The following is a 27,772-nucleotide window of genomic DNA, read 5'->3' as shown; positions in this document are numbered from 1 at the left end:
TTATGAGCCCTGTTTTGTACATGAGGAAATCGAGGCACAGATATGTTGAGTAAATGGCCCCGCATCACATAGCTGGTGGTGACAGAGTTGAGATTTAATTCCAGGCAGTGTGAGTCACAGCCCGTGTACTTCACCGCGAGGCTCCACTGCCAGGGTGTGGTGTGTGGTTTTCTGTCCCTGTGGCTGGGAGCTGCCATGCTCTAGGGAGTGAGCATGGGTTGTTCATGGTCTTAGCTCAGGCTGCTGTTAACAGAATACCATAGACTGGGTGCCTTCAACAACAGAAATTTATTCTCCCACAGTTCTGGAGGCTGGAAGTCTTAGATCAGGGCGCCAGCATAGTCAGGTTCTGATGAGAGCCCTCTCTGGGTCTTGCAAATGACCACCTTCTTGCTGGGTGCTCAAGTGGCCTTTCCCCAGTGCAAGCACATGGAGAGAGAAAGAGATCCTCTCTCTTCCTCTTCTTGTAAAGCCACCAATCCCCTCAGATTAGGACTCCACTCTTATGACCTCATTTAACCTTAATTAACCCTTAAAAGTCCTATCTCCAACTATAGTCACGATGAAGGTTAGGGCTTCAACATGAATTTTGGGGGTAAACAATTCAGTCCATAACAGTCATTCTCTGGATTGAGCAGCCTGACGTCCAGGAAAGAGGTTTCTTATGGTCAGGCAGTGATTGTTCTGTTTCATGTGGTTTCATAACAATAATTGGTGGGAGGCTTCTATTAGCCTCAGAACTGATTGGGGACAGCATGAAGACGTCTCAGTGGATACTGGCTCGTTTCTATGGTTTGAAGTGTGCCAGGCCTGGGCTAAGGGCATTCCCCACACTATTTCCTTTAATCATCTCAACAAGCCTATCTTGCTCTTATACCCATTTTATGAGTGGGGAAACTGAGGCTCAGAGAAGTTAAGTTCCCTGCCCCAGGTCACACAGCTGGTAAGTGGAAGAACCAGGCTGTGGACCTGGATCTGACTCCAAAGTCAATGCTCTCTACTTTAAGACTTGTTTATTTTGGAAAATAAATTAAGTGAAGTAAGTTACCAGACTGCAGTTACTTTTCAAGTATATTTTTTATTGTAATATCTGCCTTAAATAAAACACATCTTTTCTTTAAAAAGCAATTTCTTATTTGTCAGTTTATCGTCTGCATTTATTAGTTACGAAAGCGAATTGGGTCAGGATTACCGGACTTAATATTTGTTTTTCTCTGAAATGTAACGTTTGCTAAAAGTTTACCAAAATTAGGAGAAAGTCAGGCTAACATAGCAGAAAGAGCTTACCAGTTAAGAGCTGGGTGGTCTCTCTATGGCTCTAGTGTGACCTTGGACTAGTAACACACACACACACACACACACACACACACACACACAGGCCTCCACCCTCCCATGAGGAAATGAAGGGCCTAGAAGAGCTGACCTCTGAGGTCTCGTCCCAATCTGTGCCCCAAGTCCCCAAAGTCCCTGGAGCCACATGGGGCTGTCAGGGTCTTTCTGAAGCTGTGTGTGCTGCAGGGAACTTCCCAGTGTGGGTGTGTGTGCGGGAGGGGGAGGGCGCTCTCATAGGTTCTGCTGCCTTGAGGTGGGGCACGGTGTGGGGGAGACAAGCAGACAACAGGGCAAAAGAAGGAATGGCTTAAAGCTGAGAAACTTGTGCGTTCTCCCCTGGGCGCATGGGCCCAGAGGCAGAAGCCGGGAGGGTGAGGGGTGAGTCCTGAGGTCCCAGTAACTGGCATTTCTGTTCTGGAAGACGTGAAGCCCGTCCACTGTGCACCAGCGCTGATGCGAGAATCACTTGCATCACTGCTCCTGCTTTTCCCTACAGGCCTTGCCAGAGGTTGTCCTCAGATGAGCACATCTGCAGTGTATGGATCCCACGAATTCCTCCCCCATTATCACCTGTGATGCTTACCATAGCCATGAGAGAGACATGCTGTTGGCCTTGATTTACACCAAGAAGCTACCAGCCGTCAGCCCAGCCGGCACCTGCATACTGGGGCCCTTTCCTCCAGTTGTCCAGCCTGGGGGCTCTGGATACCCCTGTGCCCTTGGTTTTTCACTATGTGCACCCATCCCTTCAGCAATCCTTTCTTAACTCCCTCAAACCATCTGCTGACCTGCTGCTGGAGTGATGCTTAATTGGACCCTCCTCGAATTTAAAGATTCATTCAAAGAAGACAAACAGGAGAAGCACTTGCTTTGAATGACTCACAGTTTCCTCTGAGAAACAGGAAATGTCATGTGTCCCCCCCCCCCAGTCCCTAGGGGCCAAGATGGAGAGAATGTGAGAGTCGGAGGGAGGCTGGAGCCTCTGGCCTGCCTGCCCTGGCTTCCGACCCAGGTCCTTCCACACTGAGGACAGCCCTCTGCTTCCTAGGGACGAGAAATTGTGGCCCCAGTGAGCAAGTTTGCCATGAAGGCATTTGCCATGGTTGAAAGGCGCCTGCACTGGCCCGGGGATCTGGCCGCCCTCCCACCCTTGCCACCTCGGGTCACAGAAAAGGCGGCCGAGCTGTCTTGTATGTTTGGATCACAGACCTGGGTGTACTGGGGTCAGCAAAGCTGGAGAGCCCCCTCGGCTGGGGCAACTTCTTTGGTAGATGGGGAGGGTGGAGGCCTGGGAGGAGGGCCAGAGCCGGGGCAGAAGGTGATCTAGGGCAAAGGAACTGGAAGGTGAAAAGGGCAGTTCAGAGTAAAAGGGCCTCCGGTTCCCTCCTCCGGCAGCCCTGGCTGGACTGGCCTTTCCAGCCTTCTCTGCTCACCTGTGGTGGGTGCAGGGAACTGCAGCTGCCCTTCCTCTCCACTTGCCCGGCTGAAGCCCACACCTGAGGGGCCTGGGCCCAGGTTTGCCAGGTAAAATGTAAGGCACCCAGTTCAATTTGAATTCGAGATAAACAGTGAATGATTTTTTACTATAGTACAGATTAAATACGCCCCATGCAATACTTATACTAAAACATGATTCTTTGTTTATTTGAAATGCAGACCGAGCTGGATGCCCTGCATTTTGATTAGTGAGATCTGATAGTACAACCTGGGCCCTAACACTAGCTCTCACGGGTCTGCTTCTCTTGGACAGCCCGGGCAGGAGGCTTCAGTGCGAACTACCTTAGTATGTAGTAGTGCGAACTACCTCTCTTAGTATATATGAGTATCAGTACAGAATGAGAATTACATTATGCTTGATATGAGGCCCTTTAAAACCTGAGACACAGGGTAGGGTCCCCTCTTGACTGGGTCTAAGGGTGATGCTATCCTCTGATGCAGGGATTATTAACCTGGGTTCAATGGACTTCCTGAACTTATATACAAAATCTTGTTGTTCTGTGTATGTACATTTTTGGGGAGTAACTTTAGTTTTCATCAGATCCCCAAGGTGGTCCAGAAAAGTTAAGTACCACTACTATAACCACTCTGTTTACTCTCATGGGCAAAATTGGTCCTTTCTGGGTCATTTCCATGTCTTTCAAGGATACAGAGGCTGCCTCATCTCTAGGTGTGTTTCCTCTCCCCACCTCCGCCTGTCAGCTGGCCTCTGCCTACACAGTGAGCCTTTGCAGTGACTGTGCTGGGGAGTGGTTGGGGCCCATGAGTTTACTGAAGCTCTGGCTTGGGGTGTGGGGAGAAGGACCACCTGAGGGAGATGGGAGGAGCTGCTGCTTTCTTTCTCTAGTGAGCAGATGTTCAAAAGTGTTTTTTCTGGTCCCTAAACTCACCTGTCAAACAGAACGCGGGACAGGAGCCAGATGGGAGATGGCAAATCTGGATCTGGCCGTCACCATCCAGGCCCCACCTGCCTGACAGGTGAGCCTGAGATGCGATCTCCTCAGGAGGGGATCTGGAGGACAGGGGAAACAACAGCAGTGCTCACCATATGCTTTGTATTTTCCAAGACATTAAGCAGAGTTTCTCCCTCCCAGTGAATTTCCTTAACAAGGATATTTTAAAGCCTTGGAAAACATTCTTGCCCTACTTTAATTGTATAAAGACTGTCAGTGCTGGAAGGGAAAGGTGGAAGAGAGAGAATGAGAGAGTGAGAGAGAGGGGGAGAATGAGTGAGGGAGAGAGGGAGGAGAAGAGAGAGAGAAAGAGAATGAGATGAGAAGGGGAAGGGAAATGAGAGATGGAGGAGAGCGGGGAGGGGGGAGGGAGGGGGAGGGAGGGGGAGGGAGGGGGAGGGAGGGGAGGGAGGGAGGAAACGGTGTGGGAGCTAAGGAGCTGGGAGAAGAGAAGGAGGAGGAAAGCAGTGAGAGAATGTCTTTAAGGAATTACAGAGCAGCTCTTTCCTTGAAAGAATGTCCTCTCCCACTTTCTTCTCTCCCATCGTGCTGCTACCCCAGCCCACCTCTCCAAGTTGAACCCCCTGAGGTCTCCGGGAAAGGAATCCTTTCTCCCCAGCGTCATGTTCTGTCTGATTCCAGCCCTCCAAGCCTGCCAATCTGTTAGGGGCTTCTTGGGTGACGGGGCATGTTCCATGAGGCACCTCATCTGAGGGGAGCGAGTGAGGCAAAGAGAGGCACTGGTGGACTCAGAAGCTTGGACTGCGGTGCCCAACGTGGGTAATTGTGCCCAGTTGGAAAGTGCCTTGTTGAGAGATGCCCGCCCGCAGACCTCTCTCAGCTCATCCTGAGCTCCTTCCCAGTACCCTGTCATGACAACTTTGCAACCTGAGCGTCTCTCCTTACCCCACCCAGAGCCTGAGCTGACCCCCACCCGCAGTCTCCTTGTCAGTCCTGACTTCAAGCCTCATGGGCTTGGCACAGCTCCACCTGGTCAGTGAGACTGATCTCCTCTAAGAGAGGAACCAAGAGGCACCGAAGGTGGGAGCTTAGGGGCATTCTGTAGGACCTCTATCTGCTTCTGAGACGGAGCTTGAATTCCCCCCCTGCTGTTGCACAGAAATCCCTGCTTCTGAGGGAGAAAGTCACCCTGGGGAAACTGAGGCAACTACGAGCTATCCATTGTACCCCGGAAACTCCATGATAGCTGATTCCTTTGGCTGGTGGGCAAGAAGAACTGGCCAGAAGCCTTCCATTTCAGCCTCTGGTCAGCACTGATGGGACACCTCTCTGTCCTTCCAGACAAGAGCTTCAAGGAGTCCCTAGGTCACCCCCAGGAGGGAGTAGGGCCCCATGTGTCTTGCTGTCACACTTGCCTTGGCTTTAGTGCCTCACAGGACAGATGGAGAACTGGGTCAGGGGAAGGCAGAAGGGAGAAAAACATCGGGAAAATCAACCAGATGGAGCTCTGGGAGGGCAGGGACCCTGCCCTAGTTAACTCTGGGTCCTCAACACCCAGCACAGCAGCGGGCAGAGAGAGGATGTACAGGGACTGTTGACGATCCAGTGAACGCCTGAGGCTTTGGTCTGCTTATCTGAAAAAATCTTTGGGTCTCATCTAGCGTCGACATTCTCTGATTTCACGGAAGAGAGTTGTTCACAAGGGGAGTCTATTTGCCTAAAGCTCTGGGGGTGGAGTTTGAAAATGAGCATGATCCTTTTTTGGGAAGGTGGGAGTTTGTTTATTCATTCGTTTGACTACGATGTATGCAGCATCTGATTTATCAGGCATCGTATGAGGGGCTGGGGTTAAATGAGGAGCCAGAAAAACAGGGTTCTTAACCTTATGCAGTTTATAGTCTAGTCAGAGGGACAGGTTTGGCCAAATAATCTTACACACGTATAGTTTCAAACTGTGATGTGTGTTTCAAAGGCAAAGCTTAGGAGCCTTGAGAAGGGTGAACAAGGAGAATAGGGGGCCCATCGGGCTAGTATGCGGGTTCTTTTCTTGAGGGAGTGATGTTCGAGAGGGGGGTTGAAGGGCAAGGAAGAGTCAGGTTGGAGAACGAGTCAGGTGGAAGACAGAATTCCAGGCTGAGGGTTTTATCCCTCAAACTATCCCCTCACCGTTGAGAGATGGCTGCTGAAGTTCTGGATATCACTTCCAGTGGTGACTATATCCAGGAAAGAAGAGGGAGTGTCTGTTCTTGTATCTCTTTTCAAGTAACCTTTCCCAACCCCTCCCTACCTCCACAAATTTCCCTTCATGTTTCCTTGGCCAAAACGGGTTCATATGATGCTTCTTGAATAAATACCTGCTAAGAAAATGAGATTATCAAAACTGGCTGAGAAGAATCAAGATTACGATCATTGTCTGATGAAGGGACCCTTTAACAAAACTGGGGTTCTCTTACCAAGGAATCAAGAGGCATGAGTTTTAGGGAGGCAACCAGAAGTATCTGCTACCCAGGAGCCAATTCCCAGCATTCTTCCAAGGAGAAACAGAGACAGGGAGAAACCCCTTGGAGCTGTCTTCTGAGAGGAAGGTGGGCGGCTCCAGCCTGGAGACCAAGGCTCAGGGATCAATCCAGGCCTTTTCTTCAACTTGTCTAAGGTCACTGAATCTTGGAGCTGGAGAAGACCCGATGAACACCTAAAGTAGTGGGTTTTTTTTTTTTTGCGGTACGCGGGCCTCTCACTGTTGTGGCCTCTCCCGTTGCGGAGCACAGGCTCCCGGACGCGCAGGCTCAGCGGCCATGGCTCATGGGCCCAGCCGCTCCGCGGCATGTGGGATCCTCCCGGACCGGGGCACGAACCCGTGTCCCCTGCATCGGCAGGCGGACTCTCAACCACTGCGCCACCAGGGAAGCCCAAAGTAGTAGTTCTTAAATCCTGTTGGACATCCAAGTAAACTGAGGAGGGTGTTTAAATACAAATTCCCAGACTCCACAGTGATCTCATAAATCAGAACCCCAGGAAGTGGAGGTCTAGGAATCTGCATTATTAGAGAGCTCGCTAGGTGTTATGGATGCGATAGTCTAGTATCTGGGAACCACAAATCTTGTCCAGTCCCCCCATATAATGGTGAAGCCCAGAGAAGGGACTTAATTTGCCCAAATTCACATGGAGAGTTGGTTGACCTCTGCCTGGAGATGCCCTTCCCCAGAGGGCCTATCTTTTGGGCACCCTTATGGTTAGTGGAAGGGAGCTGCACAGGGGCAGCCGTGCAAAAGCCCTGTGTCACTATTCCAGCAGGGTGGGACACCTCTTTGCTTCTGCTGGGCTGGGGGTGGGGAACATGTAACGATGACCACTTCTTGTTAGCCTGAACCTTATCCTCACCACATGCAGCCCTTCCAATAACCCTGGGGCCAAGGAGCGGTCATGCCCATTGCAGAGATCAGTAAAACGATGGTCCAAGTGGCTTCCACCAGGTTGGGACAAGCAGAACTGGGGCTTCTCTGCTCCGAAGCCTGTGCATCTTAGTCTCTCCTTTGGCTTTTCTTCTCAGCCGCCCTTCAGAGATATATCGAGGCCGGCGCTTTCCCGGACTGGCAGGCCAGGCTGAAGTGGCTGCCCCAGCCTCTGTACTCTTCTGGAACAGCCCTGGTGGGGAGAAGGTGCCAGCTCCTGCCGGGCTGTCCCGGCCCAGAGTCGCCTTCCCAGCCGCAGTCTGGGCAGTCTGCTGGACCGACCAGCAGAGGGTGCTGCTGGGTAAGGATGCGGAGCAGACGCCGGGCAGAACCGGCAGGCGGCCGCCCCCGCAACCCGGCCCGGGTGTCTGCCTGCTGCAGGCCCAGTCTGGAAGCCTGGGCGGCTGGAGAAGGTCTGGTTCTCATTCTTGAACTAAAGGGAGGCCAGGTTCCGTAGGCTGGGCTGCTGCGGGCGTGGACGGATCCGGGGGCTGCGCCGTGGCTGCTGCGCGCCGCACTGCCGGCTCTGCAGAAGGCGGTCTGGGGTTTTCCTTTCCAGGTCCCCCACTGCGCAGCAGCCAGGCGGTCCAGCCCTGGCCAGAGGCCTCCAGCCAGGGGCTTCCGCTGCCTGGTACTCTGGCATGGTCACCGCCATCCGAATCCCGTCCCAAATAGCGCACGCGTGCGTGCGTGTGTGTGTGTGTGTGTGTGTGTGTGTGTGTGTGTTACTACTCTATGTAAAATGTTAGGGCGGAGCCTGGCACGGGCTCTGTCCTATGTACGTGTTTATTATTATCATTAGCCTCAGGGTCTGCCCCTCTAGGATGAGGCGAGGCTCCCTTTGTCAAGCTCAGGCTTGGCCACAGCGCCCTCGGTGTTCCTCGCTGCAGCAGGCTGGGGGACGTGAGCTCTCAAAGGCTGCTCTGAGGGCTTCTCACAAGCCAGCGCTGACGCCCACCCACTCCTAGGCCTCCTGCCAGAGAACAGTCCTGATGGAGCATTCTCTCGCCCCTCTTTATAGCTCAGTAAGGTTCAGGGGGTCTCACTTCCAATGATGCTGTGACCCCTGTGAGCCCTCGGTGCCCCTCAGTGTACTCCCCAGGGTCTGGGCGAGGTCAGGAGGGCTGGGAGCCTAGGCAGAGTGGCGCAGTGGAGTCCTGTGTGCTTGGTACATCCCTGTTTCCTGCAGATGGGCTCAGCCTCTGGCCATGTCCTTGGAGGACTCTGCAGCTTCCTCCTATGGCTGTGGCTCGCCAGGCCTCCTTGTGACTGTGTCTCCTGAAAGGGCTCTTTGCACACGGCCATTTGGGAAAAGGGTGGCAGTTGGGATGCCCCAGCAAGCGCCTGCCAGCATCTCCCAGCCCCCGGGTGGGTGTGGGCCACCTCGCCTACCAGGAGCACACTGCTGTGCCGCAGACCAGATTCCCAAGCTCCCACACACTGCCAGTCTCACCAGCACTGGGCTGCCGCCTCCCTGCAGAGTGCGACAGGAGGAGCCCTGGGCTGGCGGGAGGGAGGCCTGTGTTCTGGCCTAGAACACTGCTGCTTGCTGACCGGTGCCCTTGGGCAAGTCACTTCACCCCTCTGGCCTTAGGATCTCCATTTATCAATGGAGATAATGATAGCCAGCCTGCCTGCCCCCCAGAGGTTCTGGAGAGACTGTGCACGCAGTCTTTGATGGGAATAAAGGGCTACAAGTAGGCAGTGCTCCTACTTCTAGTTCCTGTTGAGTTATTGGGCTGTCATCAGACACTGGTCACTTCTGTGGGCAGCCAAGTGGTTGCCAAGCAGAGGTTGGGGGAGACATAGATGAAGGACCTCCTTGATCTTGGGGGATCTCCGCCTCCTCCTTTATTGGAGAAGCAGGACACACATTCCTCAGGGCAGAGAATGCACAAATACAGACTTCAAAGAACCCCAAAACATGGTTTTAAAAGTCCATCTATAAACACACAAAAGTTTCCAGACTAACAACAGCTGGATGTTCAAGTGCTCCAGGATTCTAAATTCATCAAACTCAGGGGAAGTTTAGGAAGGCTTCCTGGAGGAGTAAACAGGTTTTGTTTTCGTTTTTGTTTTTTAAGGGAGTACAGAGAAAAGGGTAGTGGGTGGTGGTGATGAAGCTCCAGGCCAGGGCCATTTATAATCATTTTAAAGTAGGAGAGATTTGGTAGGGGCTCCTGGCATATAGAGATACAGAAAGAATAAATGATGTGTAAGGAATGGTGAGCAGGTCTCTTTGGTGGGGCTCTCAAGTCAGGAGGGAGTTTAGATGGGAGGGTGGATGAATGGGGAGGCTTGTTAAGGCAGCGCCCTCCTAGGGTCCAGCTCAGTACGGCCCATTGTCATAGGTCAGTTTTCCAAGGAAATAGACTCTGAGACAGAGATTTGCATGCAGGAGGATTACTGGGAAGGGCATTTAGTATCAACACTTCAGAAGCATTGAGCGAAGGGGAAGGCTGAACTGTGATCCCTTGCACAGAGGTCTCAGCTGATCCCATGGGGAGCTCTGGACCCTTCCAAGAGACTCCTATTTGAGGCCGGGGAGCCAAAGCCTTTATGTCCCTCCATCAGTCATTGGATGTGGGCTGCCCTGGGGTATAAGCTTAGGGGAGGTGGAGCCCTTCCTCAGAGGGCAGTGCTGGAGTGGGACTCAGCTCTGAGCTGTCAGCAGCTGTGGGGACGAGTACTTCCATCCTGCAGGGGAAATCTGGGTGATGCAGCATGACACCCATGTCACCCATCATGACTGGAGGCCCCCAGCAATGTCTGATGACCCTGACCAGGCTCCAAGACCAACGTTAGCACCTCAGATTCATCTAAGGCAGGATGATTTCGTTCCTTTCTCTAATCTATCCTTTTATAGAATGTTTTTGTTCTGTTTTGTTTTTTTATAAATTTATTTATTTTTGGCCGTGTTGGGTCTTCGTTGCTGCATGTGGGTTTTCTTTAGTTGCGGTGAGCGGGGGCTACTCTTCGTTGCGGTGCACAGGCTTCTCATTGCAGTGGCTTCTCTTGTCACGGAGCACGGGCTCTAGGCACATGGGCTTCAGTAGTTGTGGCACGCGGGCTCAGTAGTTGTGGCTCGCGGGCTCTAGAGCACAGGCTCAATAGTTGTGGTGCACGGGCTTAGTTGCTCCACGGCATGTGGGATCTTCCCAGACCAGGGATCAAACCCGTTACCCCTGAACTGGCAGGAAGATTCTTAACCACTGCGCCACCAGAGAAGTCCCTATCCTTTTATAGAATGTTAAAGTTAGAAGTGAATTTTGAGACCATTTAATACAATAATCCTCAGCCTGGGTAAAGGGTACATTTCAGAATCATCTGGAGGAGTTTTCAAAATATCCTCTGTAGATTCTGATGCGTACTGATCCCCTCACTCCTCTAAGACTAGACTATAAGCTTGATGAGGCTGGGGCTCTCTCTGTCTTGCAGTTGCTGAATCCCTGGGTCCCAACACAGCGCATGTCTGGGGAAGAATGACTATAACACTGCCTCCTTCTCAGCCTCCTCTATTGCCACTCCTTCATTTGTCTCCTCTGCTGCAGTCACTGTGACCTTGCCTTTGCACAGACTCTTCCCTTGGTCTGGAATTCCCCTCCCCCTGGAATAGGTGTCCCCCCTCTGATCAGATGAGTTAACATATGTACTGGGCTCAGAGCTGTGCCAGACTTGGCGAGCCCTGTAGAAGTGCTAGTACTGCTGTCACCCCATTCTCCCTTGGCATGCTCTGCTCAGCACTGTTTCAAAATGGACCACTTTTTGTTTCAGTGGTTTGTCGTCAGTGACAAACAAGCCCTGGGCAAGCAGCTACCATATCCTTTATTGTTGTATCCACAGCAGCTAGTACAATGTCTGGCATCTAATAGGTGCTTAATAAATGCATGTTGAATGAATGGAAGAAGTAGGCTTCTAGGGATACAGTTTGAGAAAAACGACCTTAAAGCTTTTTAATAAGGGGCTAGTTGAGTGAGCGTAACTGACACTGGCTGGGTGTGGCCTCATTATTACCTACTGAATAAATACTGAATGTTGAGTGAATGAATTATTACACGGATGGTTGGAGTGTGGGCTGGACAGGCAGATGGGTAGATGGATAGATGGTGAAGAGCTAGACGGATGGATGGATAGATGGATGGATGGATGGATGGTTGGATGGATGGATGGATGGATGGACGTTATCCTGTGTAGATGAAGGGCAGGATTTGGAAGAGTCCAGGTGGGAGGGAGTGTGGGTAGGAGAGGGCTTTTGCATTTCACACAGGTCAAGTCACCTAGGTGTGAATTGGGCTGGGGGCGTCTGACCTTGCTCAGGTGAGGCGTGGGGAAGTGTTGCTCCTATGTGTTGGCACCTGCAGGAAGGCGCTGGGGAGCCGTGACTCATTCTGACACATCCCTGAGGTCCGTCTAAAGACTGGCAGAATCCAGGAGCTTCGGGTTGCTGAGTCAGGGGAGGAGATGGGTTCTTGGGGAGTGGGCTTACCTGGAGGAGATCTGGGGTCTTAGGGCCAGGGCCAATGGCCTCTGTTCCTCGAGGGTGGTGGCAGAGATTCCCAAAGGAAGGGAATCAAGGCAAGCGGGGCTCCCCTGTGAGAGGTGGTGGAGGGTCTGCGACCCTAGAGGGCGAGGCTGATGCAGATCTGTGCCCGGTTTCAGGGAATACTTGTTCTGGAAAGGCTTGCATTGTCTATCGGTTAGGTAAGCAGGCAGTAGTCAGTTCAGTTGGTCATCCAGTTAGCTGGGCAGCCGGTCAGTCTGGCAGGCAGAGATAGTCTGTCCAACAGTCACCTGGAGGGGACACTGAGTGGGCAGGTAGGAGTGTGTTCTGTGTGCAGCTTGCAGGCTGAGATGGGTACTAGGTGCCGTGGGCAGAGGGAGTCAAGCAGAAAGAGGAGGGAGAGGCTGGGTCTTTGCTCTGGGGAGGCTCCACCAGTGGTTCTTAACGGGGCAGCACTGCGCCCTTAGAGACCATTGGAAATGTGCTTCGCGGTTGGGTGTAACCGAACCGTGGGGGGCAGGTGCTGCATAAGGGAACTGGGCCAGGGAAACCAAGTGTCCTGCAGTGAAGCATGATCCTACACAACCAAGGATGGTCTCACTCCAAAGGCCAGTAGGGTCCCCTTTGAGAGCTACTGTGTCCGGTCAAATGGAACATTTTATACAAATGGTTTGCAGAGTTTGTCAGCAGCGCCGCTCCTTCCACACACCCAGCCCTCTACTGACCCCTTCCCTCTCTCTTGCTGTCTTCTCCTCTGGAAGATACTGCTGCTGCTAACTTTGAAAGTTCACAGAGTGCCCTGAGCTGTGAAGAGGGAGGTGGCAAGCAAGTGAGAAGCAGAAACACCATCTGCCTGTGGGTCTGGCTCGCTCCTGCAGTGGGCGCTTGGACCACAGGGCTGGAGGGGGTGGGCTTCTGGGAGGCACGTGGGGGGCGGGCGGGGACCTTTCCCTGTGCACACTGCTCAGGGCCTCCGGAGCCTACCAGCAGAAAACCAGAGGCCCACAGGAGCTGGGTGAGCCTCCCAGCTCGGTGATGAAAGAGGGCAGCGACCCAGATGCTGCCTGTCCCACTGTGGGTTCCAGAGCCGTGCCACCCCCGTCCCCATCTTGGTTTCTTCCCTCATCTGAGGACTGGGCTGTGTCACGTGCAGGCAGGCAGGCGGCGGCGAGGGAGCCCGGCAGGAGGCTGGCTCTTCCAACACCTCACACCCTGGCAGGACAAATGTAAAAATATGAAAAGCTTCTGGTGTTGGGGCCAGATCACATGGCTGAGGGGTCTGCCATCCTGGCTGTCAGGTTTTCACTGCCTGAGAAGGTTGAGGCACTGACTGCAATCGGGGAGAACTGGGCTTGGTCAGAACAACACCTCTGTCTGCAGAGTTCATCCTCACGCGCTCTCCTAGATATGCCTGCCAGCCCCTGGGGGTAGGCCGGGAGGTTCCGTCTTCATAGTCATTTCTCAGATAGCAAAACTGAGGCTCGGATCCACGGCTGGCTGGCGGTCCTGTGACTCAGACCCATGTCTGCTGAGTCCTTGCTCCTTGACAGCAGGATCCAGCTCTTTCCTTGGAGGCAGGGAGCTGGAGCAGGGAGCGGTCGCCCGGAGGCCTTTTCCTAGGGCATGTTCTGTAGAGGTTTGTGCAGAGATGCTGTGTGAGCAAAGGAGGGCTGGCTTTGGTGCCCTGCAAGACTGGGAACAACATCGACAGTCATCTCAGAGGGGGCAGTGGACCTCTGCAGTGACAGGCAGCTTGCAGGAGACTTGGTGCAGCCCTGGCAGGCCACATACCTGGTGTTGACGGGCAGCCAGCGAGGGAGGGGGAGGCCTGGCCAGGCTTGAGGGTCTGGGCCGCCGGGCTCCTTACCAAGCACCTGCTCACTACCCTGTCCCCGACACTGGGCACCCCAAGGGGCCAGGACAGGAGCTACACTGCTCAGTCCACCTCTGGTTCCCCTGACAGTCAGGGGCCTCTACCCCTGGCTTCCTCAATAGCTCTGCTTAATGCCCATAGATTGCCTTGGGGGGTCCCCTGGGTCTCTGCTCGGCCCAGCAGCCCGGGCCAGGATGAAAGTGAGCTGTCAATAATTCATGTCCTAGTTCCCCCTCCCTTCCCGTGCTTGGCTGCCTGTAAATATTTCACGGGTTTCAGAAGGCAGCGATTGCCCAGCAGAGACTCCCAGGATGGGGCTTGAGGAAGCCTCACCCTTTCCCAGAGGCTCCGGGCCACGCCTCAGGCAGGAGAGGAGCCCAGCCCCAGGCTTGGGGGGGATGGAGAGGCTGCGCAGAGTTACTGCCCAGGCTGGCCGTGCTGCGGCTGGTGTGGAAGGGGTGCTGGGGCACGCCCCCCGTGGACCCACACCCCTGCTCCGGACAGGTCCTGAGGAGAAGCGGCAGGACATGCAGCAGCTCTGGATCCAGCCCTGGAGTCTGTCTTCAACTCGACCTTTTTCCTCGCCTTCCACATCTTTTGCATTTAGCCCCTCCTCGCCCTGCGCTGTTTATGTCACTTGCCCTCCTTCAGGCCCTCATCACCTCCTTCCTGGACAGTGGGTCCAGCCGCTCTGTGACCACGCCCCGCCTAAGGAATCTCTCTAAAACAGAAACCCAACCCTGCCACTCCCTTGTTTCAGGGCCTTCCCAGGCTCCAGATTGCCCTCAGGGAGGAATCCACCTTCCTTATTCCAACATGCACGGCCCTCCAGACCTTACAGCACCCTTTCCCGGCCCCTCAGCCTGCTCCCGTGCTCTAGTCCAGTCTGGTCTCACTACTCCCAACCCCATGCTCTCTCCCACCTTCTAGACTTGATCTATTGTCCCTCTGTCAGGGGTGATGGGGAACTCATCTCAGGGCTCTGCGTGTCTCCAGGCTGGTCCTGGGGGTCACTCTGCTGTTTTGGGGCCAGGCCTACCATCCTGTGAAACACTGAGGTGGGACCCCAGCTGGCCCTGGGGCCAATTTGCAGCTCCACCAATGACTTGTGTCTTGTTGTGACTTGTGTCATATTCTGAACCTCGATATGTGTGTCTATAAAATGGGAAGAGTAACACCTGCCTCAGAGAGTAGTTGTGAGGCGTGGAAATCAGGTTTATACAGAGCACAGCCTAGTCTATGCATGGAGCCGGTGCACTAGCCAGGCCAGCTGTATTGTTACTCTGCCCTCTGGAGATGTGGCGTGCAGGATTTCCCTCAGGGAGGTCGAAATAGGCTACCTATTCTGTGGACAGGAGCCGAGAAAATAGCAGAGGGCCGGGGACCCCGAGAGCTCTCCGAGGGGTCTCATGGTAGGTAGTATATCTGGGAGGCCCCGAGGAAAGTGAGGGAAGGAGGAAAATCCAAGAGAAAGGTCGTTATGGAGGACACCGCTGCAGGGAGATGGAGCTGGGTCTCACCGAGGCCATCCGGCGAGAACATGGGCTTCGTCTCACAACCGTCCACCTGAGAGCGTGTGTTTATCCACTGGCTCCTCCATCCCATTGCTTGAGTGTTGCCTCCGAGGGCATTGGTTTCCTGAGCTTGTGGACTACACAGGCATGTGTGCTGAGCAAGGTTGCACCAGTGTCCGCACTGGCACGGAAACCCTGGGGCAGAAAGGGAAGGGCTTGTGGAGAGCACTGAAGGGAAGTCCAAGGCCATGGAGACAGAGGAGAGGGCAGCGGGAGACCGGGGTGCTTACCGTGGGAGGAAGGTTGAGGAAGTGGACATGAGGTCGAGGTTGGGGGCCGTGCTGTGGCCTGCTCTCTGCCTTTCTTCCATCCATTCCATTCCATTCCATTCCATTCCATTCTACTCCACTCCACTCCACTCCATGCCACTCCATTCCATTCATTCACCAATGATCATTTATTGGCCATCCACTAGGTGGCATAAAGCAACCAGCTCAATCTTCTGCTGCTACCCTGGGCCTAGACGTAACTTGGAGACAAATTAGGGCATACGGTAGATCTGACAGGTGGGTGGCAGGTGGGTGGCCCTCTTTTCGGTTGGGGTGAGCAGTGGGGTGAGGTCTTCCCTCTTTCTTCCTCCTCCTAGAGCACTCTGCCTTCCTGCTGGCCTTAAAGGGACAGGTGCTCCCCCGGGAGAGCTCTGTCTTCCTGACATCAGGTAGGCATCCCTGGGAATGGGGGTGGAGGCAAGAATTAGGGGCCGGTGTGCGGACTCCTCCCTCACTGTCTGCATATGTATTTAGAACAAAAAAAGGTTTTTTTCTCTTCACTCCTTCTCTCTCAAACATCTCCAAAAAACTGGTGTGAGTAGTAATACTTGAAAATCCATCCACCCACACATCTAGACTATGTTTCTCAGGCCTGGGACCCCAGAGAGGAAAGGGGAACGAATTGGTCTCCTCATTCTGAAATTTCCAGCCTGAAATTGTCACGGGAAAACATCCTCAGTCCTGCTTCAGCCATTGCCTTGATTTCGTCCCTGGAGAAGTCACTTAACCCCGAAGCCCAGTGTCGTCTTCCGTAAACCCCATGCTGATAGTAATGATCACAATGACCTCACAGGGTTGATAGGGGGCTAAGACGAGAGTCTGAATGTGTAAGAGCATTGCAAACCATGAAACGTACAGATGGAAGGCATCTACGTCTCTTTACCACTTTTATCGCCTTCGTTATCCTAATCATGGTCATCCTCATCAGCAGGGAAGAGTAGCAGGAGCAGCAGGCTGGGTTTCGCTCGTGTACTCAGAAACGCCTGTCTGAAGTAGGCCACACATGGGCTGCATGGAGGAAATGGATTGAATTGATAATCAGCTTCATTAGGGGTCCACTTCAGAGGTGGGTTCATGGAAACCTTAACCCACATATGCACTGGGCTCTCCTCTGTGATGGCTTGGGCCTCCCCCGCTATATACAGCTTGGTGATGTGAAAAGGGGTAGAGGCAGGAACTTCAAAGGAAGCTGCAGCTAATGAAAAATTCAAGCTGATGGTTTGTTGAAAAGCCCTGTCTGCTTTGGATGGGATCCTCTAGGCTGGGAAGGGGGATGTGGGGTGGCCTGTGGCTACAGTCAAATTGTCAGGAGGACCCAGGGGCAGGGGCTGGAGAGGATGGGGAGCTTCCTGGGCAGGCAGCCAAGGGCTGCATCTCTGGTGTCTGCATTTGGGGGAGGGGGAGGCTCCGTGGAAGTTCTGGCTTCCACTGTGCTACAGCACAATGTCTGTCTAAACAGCTGTGTCTGTGTGGCTCACTTGTGCTTCGTGTGTGTGTTGAGAGGTGTGCAGAGGAAGAGGGAAGACAGAAGAGTATCCTGTTCAAGTCCCCAGAATAGTCAAGACCCACTGTGGATGGGTCCGTGATTGGAGAAACACTTCCTCCCTCTCTGCTATGAAGAGGGCCCACTATGTGGGCAGTGGGCTTCTCCACAGGTCTGCCTGCTCTGAGGCAGGGGAAACCAGAAATGTGTTTGGTAGTGAAGGTAACCAGTGAGGAGGTGATTCAAGGATACGGGCCCCTGCTGAGGCCCCCTGGCTGGGGTAATGTGAGCACTGAGTGAGAATTATGTGACAGGCGCAGCCAAAGAGAGCGGCGGAGGCCAGGATGTGGGGCAGCGCTGCTCGATGTGTGGATTCTGGGAGCAGTCCCAGAGGCAAGGGTGCAGAGTGGAGAAGGTAGGTCAGACTACTTGATAAAGGGACTGAGGTTGCAAGAAGTGGCCCCGAGGACCAGCTCAAAAGTTGAAAGCAGAAAGGACGGAGTGTAGGCGGATGCCTGTGGGTCTGGAAAGAGGAGATGGCACTATGGAATTTGGGGCTCCAGAGGCCATGCAGAGAGCAGCTTCAGCCCTAAAACTGCGCCTGCGGTACAGTGAAGAAGGGCTACACTTCCCAAGGCCAAGGCTAAAGGAGAAAGCTGGTCTCCTTGATGGTGTTTCCCAGAGTCAGAGCTCTCTTGGGGGCATAATTTTGGGTGAAACTCTGTCAAGCTGGTTTTCATCGTGGTCTGTTTGCCTGACACGGACCTCTCTTGTTGAGTATAATTTCTACCCTGAGGTATCCTCAGTGTAGAGAGGTTGAATTTGCAGTGTGGCAAGTGGAGAGGGCATGAAGCCTAGGGACACACAGACTGGGGTCCAAATCCCGGCTCGCCCCTTTGGGAAGCCTTCATTGAAGGGGGTTCCTTCATTGAGCCCCCGCCTAGGGTGCATGTATTTCCATGGCTCCCAGCGCTTTCTTAACTCCATCTCTGAAGTCCACACAGCACAATTTGGTACAATGACATAGTTTTGAGTCAAACTGTCAAGCTAGCCTCCAGTGAGTCCCTTTGCCTAACACCGCCTCTCTACAGAGTATGATGTGTGCCCCAAGATTTCTTCATTGTTGAGAGTCTCTACCTTTAGACTATGAACTCCTCATGGGTTGGGACCCCATTTTTTACCCCTGTGGGTCCCAAACATCTTTGGTGACGCCACCTTTCGGATCTTGGTTTTCTCATTGGTAAAATGTAGACAAATAGGGCTTCCCTGGTGGCGCAGTGGTTGAGAGTCTGCCTGCCGATGCAGGGGACACGGGTTCGTGCCCCGGTCCGGGAAGATCCCACATGCCACGGAGCGGCTGTGCCCGTGAGCCATGGCCGCTGAGCCTGCGCGTCTGGAGCCTGTTGCTCCGCAACGGGAGAGGCCACAACAGTGAGAGGCCCGCGTACCGCAAAAAAAAAAAAAAAAAATGTAGACAAATAGTAGTGCCCACCTTGGGACCATGGTGTGGCCTGAGTGAAATCAGCATTGAATGAAACGAAAGGTCCTGCGTGATATCTGGCGCATAAGTATGTGCTCACACCCTGTGCCGAAGGGACAGCTTTCTGAATCTGGCATCTTCTAACGGTGCGGAGGAGAAATCCTCATCCCTCAGGTGAAGGTAATGGAAGTGACCAGGGATTCTGGGAGACCTTCTTTTTAGGGTGGCCTGAGTTCACTTTGTAAAGTTTCTCCTCTTGAAATGTCTGTAGCCTGGGCTTTGCCGGCAAAGGATCTGGAGCTGTCCTTCCTGCAGGAGGACTCCGGGGGAAGGGAGACCTAGTTAGAGGTAGAGATGGGAACCTGCCTTGGGGGGAGGGGAGGGAAGAAAGGTGGGAGGAGGTGGAGGTGGGACACTTCTGTGTGAGAGTCTGAAAAGATCCCTCTTCTGTGTGTTTTCCACGTGCACTCTGAGGATTGAATGAGTGGAAACAGACATGGGTTCATGCACCATGAAGGCTGAGGGTGGACTTAGAAGAAACTTCCGGATGCTTTTAAAGTTGGTTGTCTATTTCTATCTTAGGAGATTATTCCTAAAATTGAGGCAATTCCTGATAGTCTGGTTCAGTAGAAAACACAGCCATGATGACCTCTCCATTGTTCTATTTAATTGCCTTCTGAAATACACAGGTCATAGAGGAGTATAGTTTTGGAAAAGATTCAAACAATACACACATTAATAAAGAAAATAAGCGGTGAACATACCCTTGTTTCCCAAGCTACCTCCTTCATTCTTAGTTCCTTCCAGTGGGACACTGGTGTTCACAGTTTGTTGTGTACTCTTTCAGAATCTTGCCCATGCATTTGCATGTGTATGTGCATAAATGAAAACAGATATAAAGCTTTTAAGTATAATACTTGCATTGTTCTATAACATATTTTTCTATGAAATATGTTTGAAGATATTTCCACATTTGTACATATAGATTGGCCTTAATTAAAAAAAGAATGCCTCCAAAGTATTCCATAATATAGATTATAACTTTAAACCACTTTTCATGAATATTTGGTGGGTATTCTAATTATATATGAAGCGGAGCATCATAGAAATTGTTAATTAACCATTAAAATTTTTTTTTTTGCTGAATTGCCTATTCATAATTTCTGCCCACTTTTATTTATATTGGATGTTTGGTCTTTTATAATTAATTTTAGGTTATTAACCTAAAGTCTAGACATTGATCTTTTGTGTGTTACATATATATTGCAAATATTTTCTCCCACCCTCTCATTTGTTTTCTCGGTTTATAAGTCTTGTTGCACAAATTTGTAAGTAGTCAGACCTGTCAACTACGTTCTCTATGGCTTTCCAGTATTATGTTTTGTTTAGGAAGGCCTTTCGCAGCCCAAGATTAAATTCTTTTGTATTATCGTGTGATATTTTTAAGTTGTGTTTCCCTTTTGGCATTTTGACATACCTGGAATTAATTTTGGTCAGCGATGTGGACCCACCATTTATTTGTTGTTGGAGCATGTTAAGGATGTAGATGGACAAAAGCAAACGCTGGCCAAGATAATTCCAAACAGCAAAGAAATGTTTAGCTTTGAAATAGTGTGATTATATATGTTTATATTTTAGAGGACTAGTTTTTTTAAAATTTCAGAACGTTTGTTATAATAAATTTAAGCAATGCAGTAATACATAATGTAAACTGTGGGGTCCCTCAAGTTTCCCCATCCAATCCTCCTTTGAGTGAATTGCATTTTTTATAACAAGTGTATCTTACAAAAGTAGGACATATATTTGTCGGCTATTTAAATTTCTTCTTCTATGAGTTACCTCTTTGCATCCTTTATCCATTCTTTCCTTCTGTTGAGTTACCTTTTCCTTATTGATTTGTAGGCAATCTTTGAATATTAAGACATGAGCTCTTTGATTATTATATATGTTCCCAATAGTTTGGAAATTCCATTCTGTGACAATTAGCTATTAAATCACAACACTTACTATCAATTTTTGTTCCATTTATTAATTTATTCAATCATTCATTTTTGAGGGGCTGAACACTATAATGGGAAAGAGCACAGGACCAGGAGTCAAAAGAGCTAAGTTTGTGACATTGCACGTCCACGGACTAACCTGGTAACTTTGTGTAAGTCACTCAAGGCCGCTGGGCATCAGTCTTCTCATCTGCAGGATGGAGATGTGCCAGGCTCTAGGATCTCTAAATTCTATAGTTTCTATTATTCAGCTGCTGTATGTGCAGTGATCTTATTTTCTGGACAAGGAGAGGCAGATTCACATGCTGAATATTCTGTGCCCAAGTTCATACTAGTGATTCTCATTCCCTAGCAGATATGCTGACCTGAGAACTGGGAAGGTGAGTAGCAGCTAAAGATCAGAAGGGGACCAGTCCGGGGCTGGGAACAAACAGTTCAGAGCCCCCAGAGATGACACAGGAGGGCTGGAGAAGCAGGACATGGGAGACCTGGTGTCTTAGACAAGTCATTTTTCCCATCTTAGCCTCACATTTTGATCTGGAAAGTGGGATGGGGGATGGTGAGTGACTAGGGGTTTCTGAGCTTCCTGCCAACTTTGCTGTCCTGTGACGGCCCATGCAAGTGACACGTAGGTGCTCCTGTGGCTCCTGGGCTGGGTTTGTCCGGCTACCTCCCCTCCCCGCTCCCTGCAGGGCCACACCCCTCTGCTTCTCTCTCTCCCTCCCTAACACATGGTGTCCAGCAGATCTCGTGTTAGGCATCGATCTGGCTGTCAGTGCTGCGTCTGTCTGAGCAACCTGAGAACAAGACTTCTCAACAACTTTTATAAAACCTTAATAAAAACCATTCTAATCCCCCCACACCCTGTTAATTATTGATATATGCTCACTGTAGAAAAAAAAGTAGTTCATAAAGCAGGTAAAGCCTCCTCATAATCCGAGACATCCACTGTTAGCATTTTGTCACCGTTCCTTCTAGTCCCTTCTATGTGTTTTTCTATACACTGTATACACAATTTTGTATCCCGAATTCTTCACTTATAGCACAATTATTTATTTGTTTCATTAAACACTCTCCAAAAGCATCATTTATAATCATTATATATCAGTGGGGTGGGACATTTTATTGGTTAAAATGTCTTCACATGGGGCTTCCCTGGTGGCGCAGTGGTTGGGAGTCCGCCTGCCGATGCAGGGGACACGGGTTCGTGCCCCGGTCCAGGAGGATCCCGCGTGCCGCGGAGCAGCTGGGCCCGTGAGCCATGGCCGCTGAGCCTGCGCGTCCGGAGCCTGTGCTCCGCAACGGGAGAGGCCACAGCAGTGAGAGGCCCGCGTACTGCAAAAAAAAAAGTCTTCACATGTATATGTCATTTTTGTCCCCAAAACAACACTGGAGAAGAGAAGGTGTGATTATGTCTATTGTGGAGAAGGAAAGTGAAGCTCAAAGCAACGACTAGGACTTGCCCAGGTCACAAAGCTGGCCAGCTGCAAGGTGGAGCAACTCTGTAACTGACATCTGCGTTGGGCATCACAGTTCACTGTGTTTTCACATTTATTCACTTCTTCCAATAATTCTGTAAGGACAGTGGGCAGGAATTGCTAGCCCCTTTACTAATGAGCAAACTGAGGCTCAGAGAATTGAGTGACTTGCCCAAGGACACAGAGCTTCAGTGGCAGAACCAGGACTGGACCCGCTTTTCCTGACTAGTGCTCTTGCGTTCCCAGGTGAAGACTCTTTCCGCTAAAGGCCCAATGCAACAGGAGATTTGGCAGCAAGGTTTCAGAAATGAGAGGTCAGGGCTGTTGCTGGAGGGAAAGCCAATCCTCTAATCAATCCAGACATCATTGACTTATAATCATAGAGGCTCAAAGAAGGTGCACGTCAGCAGAGGTGGAGGAGGGGGGGGAAGCATCAGAACTCATCTCTGATGAGCTCATCTCTGAAGGAGCTGAGAGATGTCCAGATGCAGGGAGGACTAGGCACGGAGAGGTTGGGAGGGGAGGGGTTGGATGGACAGAGCTGGTGGGAGGGCCACTGGAGGGCCCAGCCTGCCACCGGTCCCGGCGGAAAGTGCCTCTCCTGGGCCAATGAGATGAGCCTTGGGGAGCGCTCTTCCTCTGTCCTTCTGCATTATGTTCTTTCAAGGAAATGTGATTTAGCTGCCTCTTTCTTTCCATGCCCTTGACTCCTCTGGAAAGAAATAACCTGAAAGAAACTGCTCTGTTGGCCAGAGCAAATGGTGGTTTTGGTGTTTCTCCTGAAAGCACTGGTCTCAGCTTGACTTTTCCAGAGCTGACCTGTCAGTCTGATTTTCCAACAGCATTGAGACTGCTCAGTTCCTGGGCCTGGGCCCTCAGGGATGGAGGCTATGAGAGGTTGTCCCCTCCCAGCCCAGTCACTGATTTCAGGGCAGCAGATGGGCCACAGGGCGATGTGCGAAGGGGAGTGCTGCCCTGGAAGTCAGGAGGCCTGGGTTTCCATCCAGCTCAGCCCCTGCACCCTGAGCGCTTTTGGGTGTGCTTTGACAAGCCCTCAGTTTCTTTATGTCAGAAATGAGGTGGTTGGGCTTCCCTGGTGGCACAGTGCTTAAGAATCCACCTGCCAAGGCAGGGGACACGGGTTCAAGCCCTGGTCCGGGAGGATCCCACATGCTGTGGAGCAACTAAGCCCGTGTGCCACAACTACTGAGCCTGCACACCAAAACTACTGAAGCCCGTGCACCTAGAGCCTGTGCTCCGCAACAGGAGAGGCCACCGCAATGAGAAGCCCACGCACCACAACAAAGGGTAGCCCCCGCTCGCCACAACTAGAGAAAACCCGCGTGCAGCAATGAAGACCCAATGCAGCCAAAAATAAATAAATAATTTTTTTTTAAAAATGAGGGGGTTGGAGTAGATGACGTTCATGGGCTATGTTGGCTCTGGTGTCCCTTGATTCATTTGGAGATAGTCTAGCTTATAGGACAAGCGTGTGGATTCTGGAGCCAGTGCTAGATCACCTGGGCTTGCGTCCTGCTCCGTCACCAGCTGTCTATCTGCTGACTTGTTTGGAGCAAGCCACTCAACCTCTTCTGCCTCTCTTTCCCCACCTATGCGATGGGGACTGTCCCTACCTCACTACACCTCACTACATTGTTAAGATGATTAAGTGGGTGAATTTGGTGAAACACATGGAACAGTAAGAGCTTTCTAAGAGCTTTCTAAGCTTTCTAAGAGCTTCATATTACTGTGAAGTTTGAGGGAAGACAGAAGCATGTCCCAGCTCGGCCTCCTCCGTCCGGCAAGGTGCACAGCTCGTGGCACATACGCAGCCCGCATTCACGGTTGTTTCTTCCTGTCTGAGCACAGCTGAGATTCCGTGGAGTGTCGTCGCATCACCCGGGAGCATCAGGATTGATCAGGGGCTCTGCACAGCCAACGCTCTTCCCAGAAAATAATGCCACCAATATCTTGTATCTTTTCAAAAAGCCTGCTTCCTACAGCATTTTGTTGAATACTCTCTCAACCCTGGAAGGCACTTGGCTGTGATCACCCCAAGCTCACGGGTAAGAGCAGAGGCTCACAGGGGTGCATAGCTAGGAATGGCAGTGCTGGGACTCAGCTTGCCCTGTCTGCCTCTGAGACAGATCTGGGGCCGAGGCCTTCTGTCCTCTGGGGGATCCAGGCTTGAGATCAATCACCCTGTGGAGCACAAAAAAGCTGAGGCTGGGAGGGGGACTGACTGTGTGCCCTGCCAGTGGGCTTGGGTGCCCTTAAAAACTGATTCTTACTGATCATATAGAGAAGATATATTGACTTACCATGTTCTTAAAATGCACATCCTTATTGTTGAACATTAAGGTTATTTTCAATTTTAAGATATCGTGATAAACCTATTAACCTAGTAGGAAATAATTATTTCAGAACTTGAGAAGCAGTTTCATGTATTAATGCTGATGGTTCCTTGAATTGGTCTAGCTTTTTTTTTTTTTTTCTTTTTGTTCAGGTTTTAGAGACAGTCAAACCTAAGTTTCACTATACCACTTACTAGCTGTGTGGGCAACTTATTTAAATCAACATTTTTTCTGACTGTACCCATTAAAAAAAATAACACCCAACAAATAAATTTAAAATTACAGAAATATTTAACATGAAAAGTAAAAAGTTCACTACCTAAAATTTCTATCAGCCCAGGATAACCACTGTTGAAGCCTTGATATATATTCTTTCATTATTTTTTAATGAATATTATAATAAAAGTATATATTTTTCAAATCGTTATATACCATCTTTTTTTTTTTTTTCTTTTGCGGTACGCGGGCCTCTCACTGCTGTGGCTTCTCCCATTGCGGAGCACAGGCTCCGGACATGCAGGCTCAGCAGCCATGGCTCGGGCTCAGCCGCTCCACAGCATGTGGGATCCTCCCGGACCGGGGCATGAACCCGTGTCCCCTGCATCGGCAGGCCGACTCTCAACCACTGCGCCACCAGGGAAGCCCTGGTCCAGTTTTTTAAGAGAACAATCCAGTAATATTTAAGAGCTATAAAATTCTTTCTACCCTTTGACCTGATAATTCCGCTTCTGAGAAAGTACTCCAAGGAAATAGCCTCAAAGAGAAAAAAGAAAGTAATTTGTACTTACTTGCTCTTAGAAATGCTATTTATAAAAATTGGAAGCAACCCAAATGCCTAGCCGTTGGAGTTGGCTTAAAACCCATGGTATATTTACATTCTAGAATATGATAGAGCTATTTAAACTGACAAATATGGGAACTATGTCAAGACCTGGACAACTATGTACATCCAAAATATTAAGTGGAAAAAGGATAAGTAGTATGTATTTTTTTTATGGCGACTATGCAAAACATAGGCCAATATTTGTTCCATGAATTGACAGAGATTAGATGCAAGTTGACATAGATTTTAATATTCATCAAATGGTTTAAGCTTACAGTAAAAATAAAATGGGCTCTTCTATACTCATAGATGAATAGGACCAGCTACATAATTTGCAGGGCTCGTTGCTAAATGAAAATGAGGGCACTTGTTCAAAAATTAAGAATTTCAAAATGGTGACAACAGAGCTTTAAAACACACAGGGTCCTGTGTGACTGCACTGCGTTGGTCCCTAGGTCTTCCTTGCTGCTTTCTTGTGTTTCATTCACTCACCCATCCACTCCTTTATCAAGCACTCATTCCTCAGCCATTGTGTCCTGGGTGTGGTGCTGAGTGATAGAGACACAGAGAGCAAAGACACAGACGCTTAGGTCTTCTCACAAAGACAAAGGAATTATCTGCGGATAGGACACTTTGGTTAAAACTAGGATAGGTTTGGACTAATGGTTTAGACAGCACAGAGGGGCAGGGCAGGCCTGGGGCTCTTCTGGAGGAGCAGAATGACACCTGAGTCTGGAGGAGGGAGTGCCTTGATGAAGAGGATGAAGGGTAACACGGTACCTAGCAAACAGCATACTCTACAAAACCCAGGTGAGGACGGTGTGTTTGGGAACAGCAGGCGACAGCTTTGGGGAGCAATACCACATGATTTGTTAACATGAAGACAAGTTAACAAAAGTCCCCAAGTCTTTGCCTGAAGAAATGCTACCAAGCTAGCTATTTCCCATTCTGTGTTTCTTGAACCGAGTGTGTTACTTTGCGACTCATTGTCCCAAGCCTACAGAATCTTTCAAGATGGACTCTGACGGCTCTCCTGCCTTCATGCCATCTCAGGCCAGATCGGCCTGCTATCCATTTCCTTATCCCAGTGGTCAGTGGGAATGCTGATCAGGACAGAGCCGGAAACTGGGCCCCGAGCAGCCTCCATGCCCGCCCTCCACTGGAGCCTTCTGTAAGATGTCCATAGGGCATAGTGAGAGGCTCTGCTGAATGTCTACCTGACACCAGGACGTAGTGGTTTTCTGGCCCACCACAAAGGAATCTTGAGAGTTGGGTCGTGTTGTTTTTAGAAATCCCACTTGGTTTCTAGTCCGTTCTGCTTGCTATTCTAAAAGCTCACAGACAGACTAGCTGAGGACACTCATTCCTCAACCCCCAGAAGTTTCTGCTATGACCTATTCATGAGAACTGGAGATTGTCCATAGTGAGCTTAGAAACAGAAAAACACAGCTTCTTTCCTTTCTTCCCCCATCCTCCACCCACATGCTTGCTGGGCATCTAATCCCTAGCTCCAGCTTCAGCACTACCAGAGGCCTGGCCCCTAGGCTGGGGAGCCCAGTGTTTCCCAGGATTCAGTCAGGTCCTTGACCACTGATTTTCGCACAGGGAGCTGCTGCAAATGCCCAGGGAAGCTGGAACCAGACACTGACCACGGGGCTGTTCAATTCACCTTCTCCTAGAACTTTCAAATACCTAGAACCTTTACTACCCAGCTGAGTTTGTGCTTGCTACTCAGGTTTAAAAATAAATCATCTTTTGTAGTTACATGTAAATAATTGGTGGTAAAAGAAAATATTTGAGTGAGGAAAAAAATTACCCAGTTCATATTACCCCAAAAGAGTCATCATGAACAACTTCTGGTAACCATTTTAGTCATGTCTCTTTGTATGTGTATATCTAGAGGAGTAGATGAAAGGCACTTAGAAATAGGGGAAATAATTTTACCAAGATGGAATCATACTGTTCATTGCATTTTTACTAAAAATGTATTAAAGTTAACTGGAATTTTTTTTTTTTTTTTTTTTTTTTAATTACACGGGCCTCTCACTGTTGTGGCCTCTCCCGTTGCGGAGCACAGGCTCCAGACGCGCAGACTCAGCAGCCATGGCTCAGCGGCCATGGCTCACGAGCCCAGCCACTCCGCAGCATGTGGGATCTTCCTGGACTGGGACATGAACCCGTGTCCCCTGCATCAGCAGGCAGACTCTCAACCATTGAGCCACCAGGGAAGCCCTAACTGGAATTTTTAATAGGACAATAAGAAACTCAAGGAATTGACACAGAATTTCTGAATGTCAGACACGTTTTTTTCACCACAAGAAGTATTAGTTTTTAAAATAACCTTCAAAATGAAGAGAAAATATCATAAATGTTAAGAGAGAAGAATAAGTTTTAAGCAAAACTTCAATTTGAGACACTATCTGGTGACTCTGTTATAAAAGATGAAGAAATTAGCACATTACTTTTCTCCTCTCTCCTCTCCCACAGCATGTCATGGTTTAAAACCATTGCTTTCGTATTGTCTAAAGTAATAACATTTACTTTCTGTTCTATAACTGTAATTTTTACTCAATCTTAACCTATGAACTGTGGGCTACTATGGAATGCTTGTGGCTAGTTGTTGGGTTTTTATCCACAGATTTTCTCTCTGAATTATTTTGATTCACTATTTGGTTGGCTAAACTTATTGTCAAATGGTTTTTCTGAAGAGAGCTCCTTATATTACATGCATGATGTGTGTCT

Source organism: Tursiops truncatus, chromosome 1, assembly GCF_011762595.2.
Source record: "Tursiops truncatus isolate mTurTru1 chromosome 1, mTurTru1.mat.Y, whole genome shotgun sequence".
In the NCBI taxonomy this organism is placed as follows: Eukaryota; Metazoa; Chordata; class Mammalia; order Artiodactyla; family Delphinidae; genus Tursiops; species Tursiops truncatus.
This window is presented reverse-complemented; position numbering follows the sequence as displayed.